General features: G+C 40.1%; 1 long non-coding RNA gene across 3 annotated transcripts in view; it reads right to left on the reverse strand.

Annotated features, from left to right (window-relative positions):
* Positions 1–337: 337 nt before the first annotated feature.
* Positions 338–16,817, reverse strand: part of LOC142830672 (uncharacterized) — a 31,852-nt gene continuing 15,372 nt past the window's right edge. For all 3 annotated transcript variants that reach the window (XR_012906119.1, XR_012906118.1, XR_012906120.1), the window contains exon 3: positions 338–725. This is a non-coding gene — a long non-coding RNA (uncharacterized LOC142830672). The remainder of the gene's footprint in view (positions 726–16,817) is intronic.

Genomic DNA, 16,817 nt, shown 5'->3' on the forward strand with positions numbered 1-16,817 from the left:
TCTGCACACTTATAGTACAGTACAAATAAAAAGGATAAAATACATCTCCACTGAGTCCTGCCCACCTCATCCCCAAAGTACTACTTAGAACATAAATACTAATTATGTGTGCAGAACATTGAAAGAAGAAAAGTAAATGTTTCTTGAGTCCAAATCTCCCCATTGCATCATCTTATTTCACAGCTGTACCTCAGTCAGTAACTGTTAAATTGTTGTAATTCACTGACCCTCTGAGAAGTCTGTATGTGATGTATAAACTGTTTCTTTGTGGTTTGATTCCAACTCTAGAAGTTAGGTTAAAAACTGTAATAAGAAATGCTTTACAATATGTAGACTTTAATGACTGCCAGATTACAGTGGAATTCTGATCAAATAATATACGACATTCCCATTTAGAACAAAAGACTACTTCATGCCACCTGTCGTCACACTGAGCACCAAAGGAATATAAATTATGACTTCAGCATTAGTGAGCAGTACATTTCTGAATCATTAGGCACACATCAAACAAGGGTCTTCTTTGCAGCATTCTCCTTTCTTCCCTTCACACTCCATGCCAGGATGATGAATAAAGAATATTGGACCAGCCTGACTCTCTTCTCCCTGTTCATCATTTAGTGGATGATGATTTATAAGCCTCCAGGTTCTTCAAGGAGCCCTATATTTATGCTCCTCATTTATACTAGCAGTAATAGATTTGACTGAAAACACAGGTATCAGGATGCCTATGGAAGTGAGAGAGAAGCCATGAAAAAAGATAAACAGAGAGGGCAAAGCAGACCTGAATAAAAGCTGCTATCACTGCATCCTTACATGTTGTATTGACCTAGAAACCCTGAGTTTAATTCTCTCTGCCAGTGACTGAGTCAAGATTCCGCAATCACACATTCCATAATATGGTCTCTCAGCACCAGGCTAAATGTGAGTAGGGGTGAGGAATGCAAGTAATTATAAAGCATTTTATACTGGTTCCTTCAAGGGGAAGGAGTCTCAAAAGGACAATGAAAAGACATCTCAGTAAGCCTAAGACTGAGGCTTTTGAGAGGATAGACTTCAGGCTATTTTAAACCTCCAAGCCACAGTAAGAACCATGCCTGGTAGGTAGCATAGGGAAGCTAGTTCCCAGCCCCACTCCCTCTTGCCAAGGCCCTGCCACTTCCGTACCCACCGGAGTCCCCCAACACACACACGCACACACCCCATTGTAACTGCTGGCTCCTGTCCTGCACCCCCAACCTCCCGATTGCAGGGTGCAGGCTGGCACCTGCCCAAGACTAGTGTGTCCCCCACACCAAAGTACCAGGTTATCAGGCATTGCATCCCCCTCAGGTGGCCTTGTGACCTCAGCCTTCACCACCCCAGAGCACCAGGCAGCTGCACAGCCCCATCCTTCCCAACTCCAGAGCCTGGGTGCATGGGCAGCAATTCAGCCACAGCCTTCCCACCCCTGGACCACCAGGCAGCCTCACAGCACCAGCTTTCCTAGCCTTGAAGCACTTGGCAGACAGGCAGATCCACCCTTCACAGCCCTAGAGGTGCCAGGAAGTGTGAGCCATGCTGCCAGACCTTCCCCCTGACTGCCCCTCCTTCTCTAGCTGCCAGCTCCAATGCTAGGCCAAGAGCAGCCTGCTACATGCAGGTAGGAGGGGGCCTGAGTTGGGGCAGAATATAAGTCTGCTTGGTTAGGCAATGCCTTCCCTTGCCTTCATTACCTGCCACCCATGGTAGGAACAAAACAGAAACAGAATGAAGTATGTGAACATATTTTAAATGTTTTTACCATGACAAAATTATTATATGTAATGTATAGTTGGGCTCAGTGTCACCTATCATTAATAAATGGATAATAACGAGCATGGCAGGATTCTCACTGTTTTTAAGAGTTGGAACAGCTTGTCTGAACCTCCTTATGTCTTTCCACCCATAACAGGACAGACTCAGACATACAAAATGCAATTTAAAACATGTGACCCAAGTTTTTATAAAAAGCCATGAGAGCTGATGCAATTGATTTTTCAAACATTGTCTATTTTCACATCAGCATCAGTCTTACATTTTATTCAATTTCCTTTATGTTGCAAATGTATAAATTTAAGTATGTAATGTGGGTAGAACTGAGACCTGCTATTAGAGTCATATGAGAGGACTTAAAATTCAGGCCTTAATCTCAGAAATTCTCTGGGGGTTTACTCATATTAAAATTCTAAAGCTACAAATAAAGATAAAGCTATTCAGTCAATTTTTCCTTTTTAAAAGCCATTTCATGAGAGCATGAAGTCCTGTAAGAGAAGACTTTGTTGTTTCATAAACCTCATCTTAGACACCCATGTCTCTACATTTTTTCTTATGACACATTACCAAGATGAGCTTTGGACAACAAGCACACCTTGGCTACATCTAGACCACATCCCTTTTTCGGAAAGGGATGTAAATTAGACATATCGCAATTGCTAATGAAGCGGGGATTTAACTCTCCCGTGCTTCATTAGCATAAAAATGGCTGCCGCTTTTTTCGGCATGGAGCTTTGGCGGAGAAAAGCACCAGTCTAGATGCTGATCTTTCAAAAAAATAAAGCCTTTTCCAAAAGATCCCTTATCCCTCTTGAAATGAGGGATAAGTGATCTTTTGGAAAAGGCTTTATTTTTTGAAAGATCAGCATTTAGACTGGCACTTTTCTCCGCCAAATCTCCATGCCAGAAAAAAGCGGCAGCCATTTTTATGCTAATGAAGCATGGGAGATTTAAATCCCTGCTTCATTAGCAATTGTGATACGTCTAATTTACATCCCTTTTCCGAAAAAGGGATGTAGTCTAGATGTAGCCTTTGGGTACGTCTAGACTACATGCCTCTGGCGACAGAGGCATGTAGATTAGATTACCCGGCATAGGAAAATGAAACGGTGATTTAAATAATCGCCACTTCATTTAAATTTAAATGGCTGCCACGCTGAGCCAATCAGCTGTTTGTCGGCTCAGCGCGGTAGTCTGGACGCTCCGCGGTTGACATCAAAGGCATTTGTCGACCTCCCTCCTGGGATGAGGCATACCTGGGAGGTCGACAGATGCCTTTGATGTCAACCACAGAGCATCCAGACTACGGCACTGAGCTGACAAACAGCTGATCGGCTCAGCGCGGCAGCCATTTAAATTTAAATGAAGCGGCGATTATTTAAATCGCCGCTTCATTTTCCTATGCTGGGTAGTCTAATCTACATGCCTTTGTCGCCAGAGGCATGTAGTCTAGACGTACCCTTTGTTAGCTCTTCCTGTTTCAAAGGAGGTGGCGCTTCGAACATTCACTCTTTTGAAAACGTTGATTTCTAGGAGATGTGGGTCTGTTAACTTGAATGTCAAATCCAAGTTTGAGCTCTATTGGGGTTTGAATTTGAATTCCTAAATTTGCATCTTCCCTACACTTTTGATTCTAAATTAGGTCTAAAAATCTAGAAGAGACCTGCATTCAAGATCATCTCAACGTAGTGCATATTGATGGAAATGTTGCTATTGTGAGCTTAGCTCACAGAATTTTGGCACCTTTTAATATTAATCTTGCTTCTTCTTCAATACTTCAAAATCCAAAACCTTATGTATAACTAATCTTAATCCAGGTCTAAACAAAGAATTCTTAATTGCTTTCCACTGAAACCGTCTAACAACTAACCAAATATCAGATATTGAATACTCATACTAAATTGCTTATAATCAAATTGATTAAAATATTTATTGAGTTTGAATAATAAATAATTAGGAACGAGTTACAATCTGCTCATAGATGATACGGAAGGAATTTGCAAGGGAAAAACTAAATTTTTTCAGTAAAAATATTCCCTGCAAATTATTTGCTCAGGCTTCATTAAAACAAAAGGAATTTTAGGAATAGAAAAAGACAATTCGACCCAACAGATCTTCCTAGTGTTAATTGATCTCACCACATCCCTTTTTCCTTAAAAGTCTAATACAGGCAGTCCCCGGGTTACATGGATCCGACTTACATCGGATCCCTACTTACAAACGGGGTGAGGCAACCCCGCACTAGCTGCTTCCCCACAGCAGACTAGGGAGACGCGAAGCTAGCACCACACCCAGCAGACCAGGGAGATGCGGAGCGGCTTTTCTCAGAAGACACCTCAGCTTGAGAATAAAGGACTGAGGGAAGTGAGGTGTGGGAGAATAAAACTGAGCTCTGGAGAAATGTTTGGCTAGAGTTTCCCCTACAATATGTACCAGTTCCGACTTACATACAAATTCAACTTAAGAACAAACCTACAGTCCCTATCTTGTACGTAACCCGGGGACTGCCTGTATACTGAATAGTCCTTCAAATTAAAAGCTAGGCTTCTTCATTAGGACCATTCCCAAATGGAAGAGCTTGCAAGTTACTGAGCAAAAGAGTTGCATGACAGGCAGAAGTTACAATCTTGCATAGTCTTCTACAACTGATCTGCAAGGTTGAGTCATTATGATGCAGCATAGATGCTATTCACACTTATAACACAGTAAGATTTCTACTTGAGACTAACTGAGATGTTCTTGGACTTCTTTGTCTATTATACAAATGCCTTCATCAGCACCATTATCAGCCTTAGAAATGGGTGGCCATCCAACAATTTATAAGCCTTTTAGAAAAAAATCCACTATTCATGTACATGTACTACTTTTCCTCTTCGGTCAGACATCATCATTTCATTACATTCTGCCATTCCAAAGAAGTGAAGGCAAAAAACCACACAAACTTGCTGCTTACTCTATATTGTTTCTCAGTATCTCAAACAACCTGATTCCATAGTGCTAAGTATCTTTCAACTTCAGTGTTAAAAAAAAAAGTCCATAAGACTTTGATAATACTATACATAAAAAAAGGGAAACCTAGTCTGAATAATCTTATGGGTAGAGGTCAAGGAAGTTGGGCTCACTAGAAAAGAAGACTTCAAAGAAATCTAACAGATATATTCAGAAGGATGAAAAAGTGTTCAATAAAGGAATATTGCATTAGATAGTTTACATTGAAAAAAAGATACCAAAATTTGGGAATATAACCTACAAATGAATCTAGTAGGAGTAATTAGAATAGTGGCTCTAAACACTCCCAATTTACTAAACTCCTTTCAGGAGCCAGATTTGTTTTGCGTACGTCAAGTGTCAGAGCACACTATTACTGAAAAATTGCTTACTTCCTCATTTTTGCCATATCATTATAAAATAAATCAATTGGAATATAAATACTGTATATTTCTGGGTCTAGCATCTAGAGGAGTAAAAACAAGTCATTGTATGAAATTTTAGTTTTGACTGACTTTACTAATGCTTTGTATGCAGCTTATTGTAAAACTAGGCAAATATCTAGATGAGTTGCTGTATCCCTGGAAGACCTTTTCATAATCCCTGGGACCTGTGTACCCCTGGCTGAGAATTACTGAACTAGAAAACTTGGGCAAAATCATTTCATAACATAGGTAGTCAAAAGGAAGTGTAACAAGGTGACACTCAAAACAACTGGAACAAAACCCAAAAAGTATGCTCACTGGTCATCCTGAGAATGAAGTGGTATCCAAAAGAAGGGCAGGCATACTGAGCTACTTTGCCTTCTGGTACTTCTCGAATTCTTTGAGCCAGATTTGGTATCAATTGGCATCACTTCACTAAAGTCACTACAGCAATATTGATTTATGCCAGCTGAGCGTCTGGCCCCTCATGTTTTTAGGAAGATTCAGTGGTGCTATCCAATTCCTAAATATAGATGTAAATGTCAGAGAAACCCATAACAACATTATTTTATTTGATTAGCACTTCTACTACTGTTTGTCTGTGTCATGGTTTATTATGTAGAATTTCATATTCTAGAAGGGATGAGAGAAAGATCTGATACTTCAGCACTGTGCAGCGGTGTACAAAGTTCCATTTTCAAGAAGAAAATACTCTTTCAAGTTACTTCCCCCAAGGCTGCTGTAACAGAACACTGTATTTAAATCATCAGGTCATGCACAAGAAGATGGTTTAACTGCTAATTAACACTAGATGATATACTGAAAATTACATGCTAATTAATTCTCTGTAGATCTAAATGCCCTTCCTTCTATGTCACTTTCAATGAACATTTTAACATGAGGAATAGGATAACATTAATTACTAATTCATATAACAAACATGGGACTCTATATTAAAAAGTTGATAGAGGTTAACTAAAAGAAAAAGAAAAAAAGCAAGAGGTGGGTCAGAGTTGCTATCCCTAGGCCATGATTTCATAGAATCACACATGGTAGAAAAGGAAAAGACCTATTATATCATTCAGCACCATGTCTCTGTCAAGTCAATATTATTCCCATATAGAACATTTTCTTTTAGGCAAATCAATACTCAGAATAATGAAGATCATCTCCTTGTAAGAATGCGATAGGAAAAAAAATCTCCACAATGAAAGAAAGTAAATTGAATGGAAAGGAAAATCATGTTTTTATTAAGTTATGACAGTTCTGATCATTTAAATGTTAATCATACAAAATCTAATAGCTCCTCCCTCTAAACCCAGCGGAACTGGGTAGTCCCTGAGTAGACTGGGTATTTTGATTTACTACTTATTCCATCACAAATGCATGGTTTAGAGATTCAGCACATCATCATGCTCAGTAGGGAGCATCATTTTTCAGATTAGTACATCCAAGGCAATGCTCTGGCAGCAATTCCTGGAGTAATGAAACAATAAAGTTCCCTCCAGATGTCTGCAACTCCTGTACTAAACTGAAAGGCAATCATGAGCATGCCGGAGCCATAGATGCTAGAACGAAGAATTCTGTGACTGCTGCCTAGTTTGAAATCATTTCCATCATACATAGGGTTTACAATTTGGTTCAGTGGCTGTCAGCACTCCCCACTATACCAATTGTTCCAGAACCCTTGATGGCAGCTGAGTATCTAATTATCACTACTTCCAAAAACCTTAGCATATGGCAAATGGTGGTCATGTCTCAACAGCCTTTTAAAGAGCATAAAAAAGAACAGTTAAAGGAGCAATGGTGCTTACCTGTTGATAACTCACTAAAATTTTAATTTAAACTATGATGAAAAATGCAAATAAATATGTAGATGATTACTGTAACTTAAAATAATATCATCATAACCCTCACGAGGATTCCCAGCTTGTCTGTTTCTAGGTCAAGGATTATCCAGTATTACGTTATTTTTATTATTTGCAATAATACCACAGATCCAGATCAAGAACAGCACCCCATTATTCTAGAGTTAGATCAAACACATAGAAAGACAGACAAATCTGCTCCTGGGACTTGTAATTCAAAAAAAACCAAGCAACATATGCTTGAATGGACAAATGTGTACAGACAAAATGTATACCGCTTTTATATACCTTGTGGATAAACTTTGGGAAAAAAATGAGTTTCTACAGCTAGGCTCCTCATGTTAGTTGCAGTTAATCACTGGGAATACGTCTAGACTACACCTCTCTGTCGACAGAGAGATGTAGATTAGGTACATCGAAATTGCTAATGAGGCAGGGATTTAAATATCCTGCGTTTCATTAGCATAAATATGGCCCCGCTTTTTTTCAAAACCGAGCTTTTTTGAAAAAACAGCAGTCTAGATGCAGATCTTTAGAAAAATAAACCCTTTTTCAAAAGATCCTGGATTCCTCAAAAAATGAGGTTTACAGGATCTTTGGAAAAAGGGTTTATTTTTCAAAAAATCAGCATCTAGACAGCTGTTTTTTACGAAAAAGCTCTGTTTAAAAAAAACGGTGGCTATGTTTATGCTAATGAAGCATGGGATACTTAAATCCCTGCCTCATTAGCAATTTCGACATGCCTAATCTACATCTCTCTGTCGACAAAGAGGTGTAGTCTAGACACTACCTAGACATACTCTGGAAGAATTTACCAAGGGATCGCTGTCATTTAAATCTACAAATCAAGACTAGATATCCTTCTGAAAGAGATGCTATAGCTCAACCAAAGTGGGCTTCATACAGGAACCATTGGATGAAATTCTGTGATCTGACCTGTAGCACCTGGGTGTGTGTCTAAACTACATGGCTCCATCAATGGAGCTATGTAGATTAGGCTGATCGGCAAAGGGAAATGAAGCCACGATTTAAATAATCGCGGCTTCATTTAAATTTAAATGGCTGCCACGCTGAGCTGACAAACAGCTGATAAGCTGATACCTATATATGTAGGTATCATGAGCTTTCGTGGGCACAACCCACTTCCTCAGATGAGCAGAGTCAAATCTGAAGAAGTGGGTTTTGCCCATGAAAGCACATGATACTAATATATATAATTTAGTCTCTTAGGGTATGTCTAAACTACATGGCTCCATCGACGGAGCCATGTAGATTTGTTTGTTCAGCAAAGGGAAATGAAGCCACGATTTAAATAATCGCAGCTTCATTTAAATTTAAATGACTGATCAGCTGTTTGTCGGCTCAGCGCGCTAGTCTGGACGCTCCCACACCGACCTGAAAGCCCTTTATCGACCTCCCTGTTATGCCTCGTAAGATGAGGTTTACCGGGGAATGTTGATAAAGGGCTTTCATGTCGGCAGGGGAGCATCCTGAGTAGCACGCTGACCCGACAAACAGCTAATCAGCTGTTTGTTGGCTCAGCGCGGCAGCCATGTAAATTTAAATGAAGCTGCGACGGAGCCATGTAGTTTAGACGTACCCTAAGAGACTAAATTATATATATATTAGTATCATGTGCTTTCATGGGCAAAACCCACTTCTTCAGATTTGACTCCTTTCATATGTATGTACATTTTGGTTAGTCTCTAACTGTGTCTACATAGCAGCACTGTATTGAGATACCTCCAGTATCCCGAAACAGCTATTCTGCATCTTTTAGCGCACCCATTATTTTGAAATATAATGGGCTCACTATTCCAATATCTTTGTAAACCCGATTCCACAATAATTAAGGAACATATTGGAATAGCAAGTTATTTCACAATTTGGCACAGTCTAGACAGTTCCAAATTACAAAATAAGGTATTTTTAAATGGATTCGATATAAGCTATACAATTTGAGCCACACAATTTGAGCCACATCTTTGCCTACCCCCTCGAGGGACAGCAAACTCTTCTCAGTGTGCACTCTGGTTGCCCTTGTGGACCCCACAGTACTTCTGCCATGGAGCCAGACGTGTTACAAAGCACTCACCAGTTCTTAGACCTCATGCTGCACCTCCTGGCACAGTTAATGCAGGCTGCCCTCATGGCTCTGCAGGACCAGGAGCAGCAGCTCACTCTGGGGCACCACCTCACCCCATTTCACATACTTTCATGCACCACAGCCCCTTCCTTGCAGTGCCACTTCTGGAACTGCCACACCAGTTCCAATTTGTGGGACTGGATCGTCATGGAGTAATGGGATGACCAGCAGTGGCTCCAGAACTTCCGCATGCAGGAGGACACCTTCCTCAAGCTGTGCTAGTGGCTCACCCCTGCCCTCCAGTGACAGGACACCTGCACATACAACCCACTATGCCCCTCCAGAAGTATGTTGCCATTGCAAACTCACCACGTGGGACAGTTATTCACTTCAGATTTGACTCCACTCATCTGACAAAGTGGGTTGTGCTCACAAAAGCTCATGATACTAAGGTATATAAAGATTAACAAATGATAATCCCTGGTCTACACTAGGGAGTTATTTCTAAACAACTTCCCTTATTTCAAAACAGCAAGCAGAGCGATCACACTATGGGCATGTCTACACAGCAGTGTTATTTCAAAATAACTAAGTGAGCATCTACACAGAAAGCCTGTTATTTCAAAATAATTTTGAAATAACAGGTTTCTTATTCTGAACTCTGTAACCCTTATTTCACAAGGAAGAACACTTAGTTTGAAATAGGATGTGTGTGATTCCCACACTCATCAGAACACTATAGCTCCCCTTCCCTGCAGTCTTTAAAGTTGCAGTCTCAAGGGAAAAGTCTTGTGGCACAAGGAAAGCCCTGCTAGTCCTGTGCCACACACTAGCAGCCTTCCTTGCCTTCCCCATCACCATGAGCAATCCCTGTGCTCCCACTGAACCCTCCATGGCTCCAAGGGAGCCAGCAACCAGCTCTGAGGCCCCTGCCTGGGAGCAAAAGAGCAGGACACCATCCTGGTCTGATGTGGAGATCCTGGATCTCAATGAGATCTGGGAGAGGAGGCAAACCTCCAAGATCTCCGCATCAGGTGCAGGAACACAGTCATATATGGCCACATGGCCAACAGCCTGGACTAGAAGGGCCACAGTCACACCCAGGAGCAGGTATTAATGAAGGTGAAGGAGCTGAGACAGGCTGATACCAAGGCCAGGGAATGCAGCTCCCACTCAGGAAACCAGTCCCAACTCCATCCCTGAGCCCCACCTTCTTTCTTCACCCTCCCAGGTTCTTCCCCTCCATATTTACCCCAAATAAAACAGAGTTCCTTGTTCCAAAACTAAAAGTCTGGTTTATTGTATTTGCAGGGAAGAGTTGAGGGAGTAAGGGAGGGTGCAAAAAGAGGGTTGTGAGAGGAAAGGCACAGAGGTGCACTGCTGAGTCCCCTTGTGGGAAGGCCGTGGGGTCAATCTCACAGGTGTCCCTTTCTGAAAGTCACCTTCAAGGCCTCCAAGATGCGTGCGGGCCCTGATGGGCCTGCCCAACAGCAGCAGTGCATGGATGCTCAAAGGACCTGGCCAACCACTCAGCCTCTGCCCCCTGCCCTGGCAAATATATCTCCCCCTTGTTCTTGTACAGGTTGTGCACAACACTGCTTATTTTGAAATAAGGGTGCTGTGGAGATGCACCCTAGATGTACACTACCAAGCCCATTATTTCAAAATAAGGAGTTAGTTATTTTCAAGAAATAACTCCTATAACTTATTTTGAAATAATTTCCTAGTGTAGACATGCCCTAAGGTGCAACAGGACCACTCCTTTAAGGGTGTGTTTTTTTTAATTTACAGACTAACACAGCTATCCCTCTGACACACTATGGTCTGTGTAACTAGTCTGATCTACTGATTGTATATGCAACTAATTACTTAAGAACTCCCCACTTACACCCTGAGGTTTGGTTGGTTCCAGTCACAAAATCAGGCACAGAATTATTAGAATTTTTATTCAGTTGGGAACCCAGATACACTCAAACATAAGAAACACCTTTTGAATTTGCTATAGTTTCAGGAGTACAGTTAGCAAAGATACAAACATTCCTACCTAGTGAAGTAGATCTGGAAAATATGGAATGTGCATTTTATCTTGTGATATCTTCTAATCCTAGGGTTGGTTAATTAACTGTGCTAATTCTTTTAGTTTAAACTTAGAAAACCAGTAGGTTTTGAGAGTGGAGGTGCTGAGCTGTGCCCTTCCTTACCATTGTCCATGCCTTTTACCACCCCCTTGAGCAGGGTTGTGGCTCTGGGAACAGGGAATTTAGATGGGATCAGGCGGCTAAGAATGAGATCAGAGCTGGAGATGGCAGCCAGGATCCCCAGGCAAGGAACCAGCAACAAAACCATGGGGTTAAGCCACATTCCCGGCACCCCTACTGTTCCCTTTTGGCCTTAAAAGTTTTTGAAGGTGATTATAAATGAAGATAAAATTTAGCAGTGTCCCCCAGTGAATGGGATATTGGTCACAGGAAAACCAGATATGTTCCTGAGTCTCCCAAGGTATATCTGTACTACAAAAAAGAGCCACAGACGTGAGGCTCAGAGCCTGTGTCTACAGACTCGAGATGGCTCTATAGTAGTAAATATAGCAGTAAGGAGATTCCCACTCAGGCTGGAGTTTAGGCTCCACAATCCACTCCATTTGCTAGAGACCTAGCTCTACTAAGAGCAGGAACATCTACGTTACCATTTTAGCATCATAGTGAGAGCACCCAGAAGCCTGAGTCTGTAGACTGCAGCTATGAGCTTTTTAAAATTTTTATTTATTTATCTGCTGTGTGGATATATCACTTCTGGGTGACTCTGGGCAAGCAACTTTATCTGACTTTGCCTTGGTTGATTCATCTATGAAGGATGTATGGGAGGGGGTAAAGTTACCTCCTTTGTATAGTGCTTTGAGATCTATGGATAAAAAGCTCTGCATAAAACCAAGATATTTTTAGGTTTAGAAAACAGTCAGTATTTGAGCCATCATTGATGGCTATATAATGCAAGCCAAGCAAATGCACTCTCATTTCGTTACTTTCAAAGGAACTAAAATGTTTTTTCCAAGCCAATCGGTCGATCTTTAAGTAAAAGCTCCACTATCTATCTGTCTAGCATTTCTATTTGTCTACTTATTTATTTATTGCTTTCATGCATTATTCTATTTGGTCTCCTACATTAAAATTCTAAATATTTAACAATCATTAAAGTCAACAGAATAGCTTTGGAAACATTCTTGTAAAGGAAATTCAAGCAAAATGAGTCCTTTCCTTGATACATAATTGTTAGGGCTAAATATAAATAGTATCATTTTTCAATTTAAAAAAATTCTTGAGTAAACATTAATTTTTTTATTTAGTCTTTAATTCAAAGATTTAATGTGCAGATCACGTTAAAAGTCAAAATAAGCATTCAAATACATATTTTCTATAGGGACTGAGTTTTCCTGCATTAACATACAGTTTAAGTAGCAAAATCATTTGGGACATCTGCATTAAAAATTGTGTTAAACACAAACATTTTCTAACTCACTAATCTAGTAAATTTTTATTTGTAAACTGAGGAGTGCGAGCAACCAGAAAAAACAGTAAGAAAATGCAGCATTAGGGAAATTTGTTAACTCCGAATTTTATGATGTAAGAGGAGAAATGAGATTAGGTAGTGTAGTGGGTCAGTGAACTAGCCTTCTATCTCTTGCAATCAGGATAAAGTTCTACATAACCTCAGGCCAAGACTAAGAACAATCATCCTGGCTCTTTTTTTTAAAAAATCCAGATCACAAAATATTAAAATTAATACATTTTTTTCAAAAATAGTCTCTAAATTTATACCTGCACATAATTTATTCATATGAAATCCTTAGTACTGCTTACAGTGCAAATTTCCCTAGGCATATGGAACAGTTAGTCATCTAACTATATAGTATTTTGTGCATAAGTGCCCTCTGGAAAAAAAATTACAGGCACAAATGTGGAGGGTACAGCAGGGACCTTTTTGAACCTCTTATCCTTTCCACTTTGTGTGCAATGTCTTGATCCATTAGAGATGTCATACTGCAAGCTAATTTGTAGGAATGCCATCGACATAATAGAGAGGCACTCATAATCTACAGTGGAGTAAAGATCATTCTATTAAGGATGAAATAAAATTATACAGACTAGAACAGGTTGCAAGCACTTTTCCTTTTTCCCTTGGACTAAAAACAGTAAAGCCATAATAAAAAGCCATCACACAGCTTGCCATGATTTGCAACATCTGCACAGAAAAGACACTCACAAGAATTACTGCACTGGTAATAGTAGTCAAGGCTGTCATTCATGTGCAAGCTACATGGATTAAATTGCCAAGTACCTGCTCACCTAAAGCCTGGTTCAGGCTAGTGCTACGGGTCCCTCACTGTCATAATTTCTACATTCTCCCAAATTAAAAACAAATACAACTGAAAAATGGTCTGTTTAAAACGCATACTATATGTGCTACTAGGAGATCAAGTCATTCAGGCTCATATGGCAATTTAACTAATTATTTAAGGAGTCCTTCCAAGTTAACTCTTAAATTGTATGTCTACACTATATAATATTTTGGTCTTTATTTTCAGGCAGTTTCTTTGCTTAAAATATCCACCCTTGTATCTTTGTGATGTCATAGCATTCTAACTATGCTTTTCACCAGGGATTCACAGTGTGGCAGAATAAGCAAATTTAAAATCTGGCATATATATATGGGGAAGGCAGATGAGCTAAGTTTGGAATAACCAACTGAATGTGAGGTTTGTCTATACTCATGCTATGCCCTTTTATGGAAAGAGAGTGTGTTTAGTTGGTAGGAAACTACACAGGGAATTGGGAAACCGTGGTTTTATTTCTGTCCCTTGCACTAACATAGGGTACATCTAGATTACATGCCTCTGCTGACAGAGGCATGTAAAATAGGCTACCCGACATAGTCAATAAAGCAGGGATTTAAATATCCCCGGCTTCATTAAAATAAAAATAGATGCTGCGCTGTGCCAGCTCAGCTGATCGTCGGCACAGCGCGCGAGTCAAGACACAGATCAGTCGAGAAGGGAAGCCTTTGTTGACTGCTCCCTTATGCCTCATGAAACGAAGGCTTCCCTTGTTTTCGGATCCGCGTCTTGACTTTTGCACTTTGCCGACAATCAGTTGAGCTGGCACAGCGCGGTGGCCATTTTTATTTTAATGACGCCGGGGATATTTATATCCCTGCTTCATTGACTATGTCGGGTAGCCTATTTTACATGCCTCTGTCAGCAAAGGCATGTAATATAGACGTACCATAGTGTGAAACTTAGTCAAGTCTTTTCAGCTCACTCTGCCTCATTTTCCCCATTTTAATTGGCATAATAATTAACTTCTTGTGTCAAGTGTTTTGATACTTAGATCTTAAAAGCAAGAAATACAATGTATATATGCTCGGAACGATTCTATTTTTATTGGTCAATGTCAGTAGATGTTTTTGTCACACACATGCAAGCAGCTGAAACAATATTTCAACAGATAATAAAGAAGGTTTACAAACAGGCAAATTTAACCAATCCTCCTTAATTTGAGTTTGTTTTAAGGATATTCAATTTGTGAATTTTAATAAGGAAATGTTGATAGTTTGTGTTTTAATGGATATAAAGCTTTAACTTTTTGAATCTCTACCTCTCATTTCAATAAATGGTCGGATACTACCTGTTATCGCCTCTTGGCTTCAGGGACAGTACCATCAGGAAGAGTTCTCAATACCTATTCCCTCTATATAACCTGAGCCAGTTCAGCTTCCCATCATCCCTTATTCCTCCAGAAATGAGGTTTACAGGATCTTGCACAAAACAGGGTTTTTACGACAAATGGCCCCATCTATACGCAAAAACCTGTTCTGCAAAAAGGATCGGAAGAGAATATGCACATGAGAGCACGCAATTTGCAAATGAGCGCTCCATTTGCATTTCCTCTTCTGAAAAACTGCCGCAGTGTAGACGTAGCCCCAGATTCATCATATCTCCAGGAAATCTGCCACCAGAGCTCTAGACAGAACTCTGAGCTAGCCTCCCCTTATGGAACCCTACCTAGAGGGCTGCAGGGGTGATGCCATGGCTGCTACTTACAGCATACAGAAAAGATTCATGCCAACACAGGCAGGAGCATCCCTAGACTAGCTGCCAGCCACTGGCACCCTAGGCAAACCATGCAATCAGGCTCCCACCTCCAAATCCCTCAACGATATTGTAACACCATTTGGTGCCCCATTTAACTTGGCGCCCTAGGCAACCGCCTAGTTCGCCTATATGGACGGGCCGCCCCTGAACACAGCCAAGATAGTCACCAATAATATATATATTATAACATATACTGAGTTCATGAAAGATATAAGCTCTATGACATTATTAAATTCTAATCAGGGGATAACTAGTATAAAGTTAAAGCATAAACTTTTTCATTTTACATTATTGTATGATCATAAGTTCTCCATGGAGTAAAAAGAGAAGCGTACTCTAATGAATAAGCATAATTTTCAGTTTGGTAATTATAAGGGTATGTACCACATGTGCATTTGCATTTAATTATATTAACATTGGTGCTGGCTTTATAGTAGGTTTTTAATGTTTGTTTTTTGTTGGTGTAGGCTGTATTGAAAATTAGTCCATTTGAGACACAAACTCTCATAAAGAATCTGTCTGGGAAATAACATTGTAGTTCGAAAGAGGGATGGGTAAATCTCAGCAGGATTAGGATTTGGGTTCTAATTTGCAAACAGGGCTTGTGTTTGGATTTGGATTTGACTCCAATTTCACTTTATGGATTTACGTAAAGCTTTTATTAATCATTCATCCTAAATGGTAGTCTGTGTCTCTGTGTGATGGAATCTTAGACATGTTTTTATTTAATAAAACAAAACAAATGCAGATCCTGAGTCTGATTTCAGTCTCTGCTGCTGGTCTCTTAGAATTTAGAAAAAAGGGTGAATACAACCATTTAGTGCACTTTGTACATCAGTGGAGAAGTCACAACTCGACTGCTGAGATTCACTCAGAACTGAAATTTGGCAAACAACTGTCCTCAGATCCAGAGTGAATATTTTGAGCATTTACTGTATTTCAAATATTTTTAATTTACCTTCAAAAAAAGGAAGTTTTTAGTTTAAATCTACAGGGCCAATATAACATAGGCTTGTAGCCGAGAGATCAAACTGGTGGGGTCTTTTATAGAACAGCAATAAATAGAGCCATTTTTCTAATTTATGCCTAGAATTTAGCTCTGCCTCATTTCTACATTGATTATAATTCAGCAGAAACCCTTACATTGCAAGCAGTATAATTAAAACAATATTACATGTATGTCCATGCCCCAGTTAATTTCAATGTGCCATTATTGCATTCTGGTTACACCTTGCATTTCTAAGTGTTCTTCAACTGGCATGTAATCATACTTTGCACAATGGAGCAGTTTCCACATGGGAGAAATCCCTTTTTATTCCTTTCATACTCTTCCTTTCTCCATCCCAAACTCTCTACCCAAGCTCCAGCCACATACAAGTTCTCTGCTTGAAGCATGTAAGCAAGAGGGGAAAAGAATGTCTACCAAGCATTTAGCTAGCAATAGCGGGAGACTGAACAGGATGAACCCCTTCCAGTCCCCTGTTCCTTTGAAGGAAGACACGTGTTCCAGA

Source organism: Pelodiscus sinensis, chromosome 9 (assembly GCF_049634645.1).
Source record: "Pelodiscus sinensis isolate JC-2024 chromosome 9, ASM4963464v1, whole genome shotgun sequence".
NCBI lineage: Eukaryota > Metazoa > Chordata > Testudines > Trionychidae > Pelodiscus > Pelodiscus sinensis.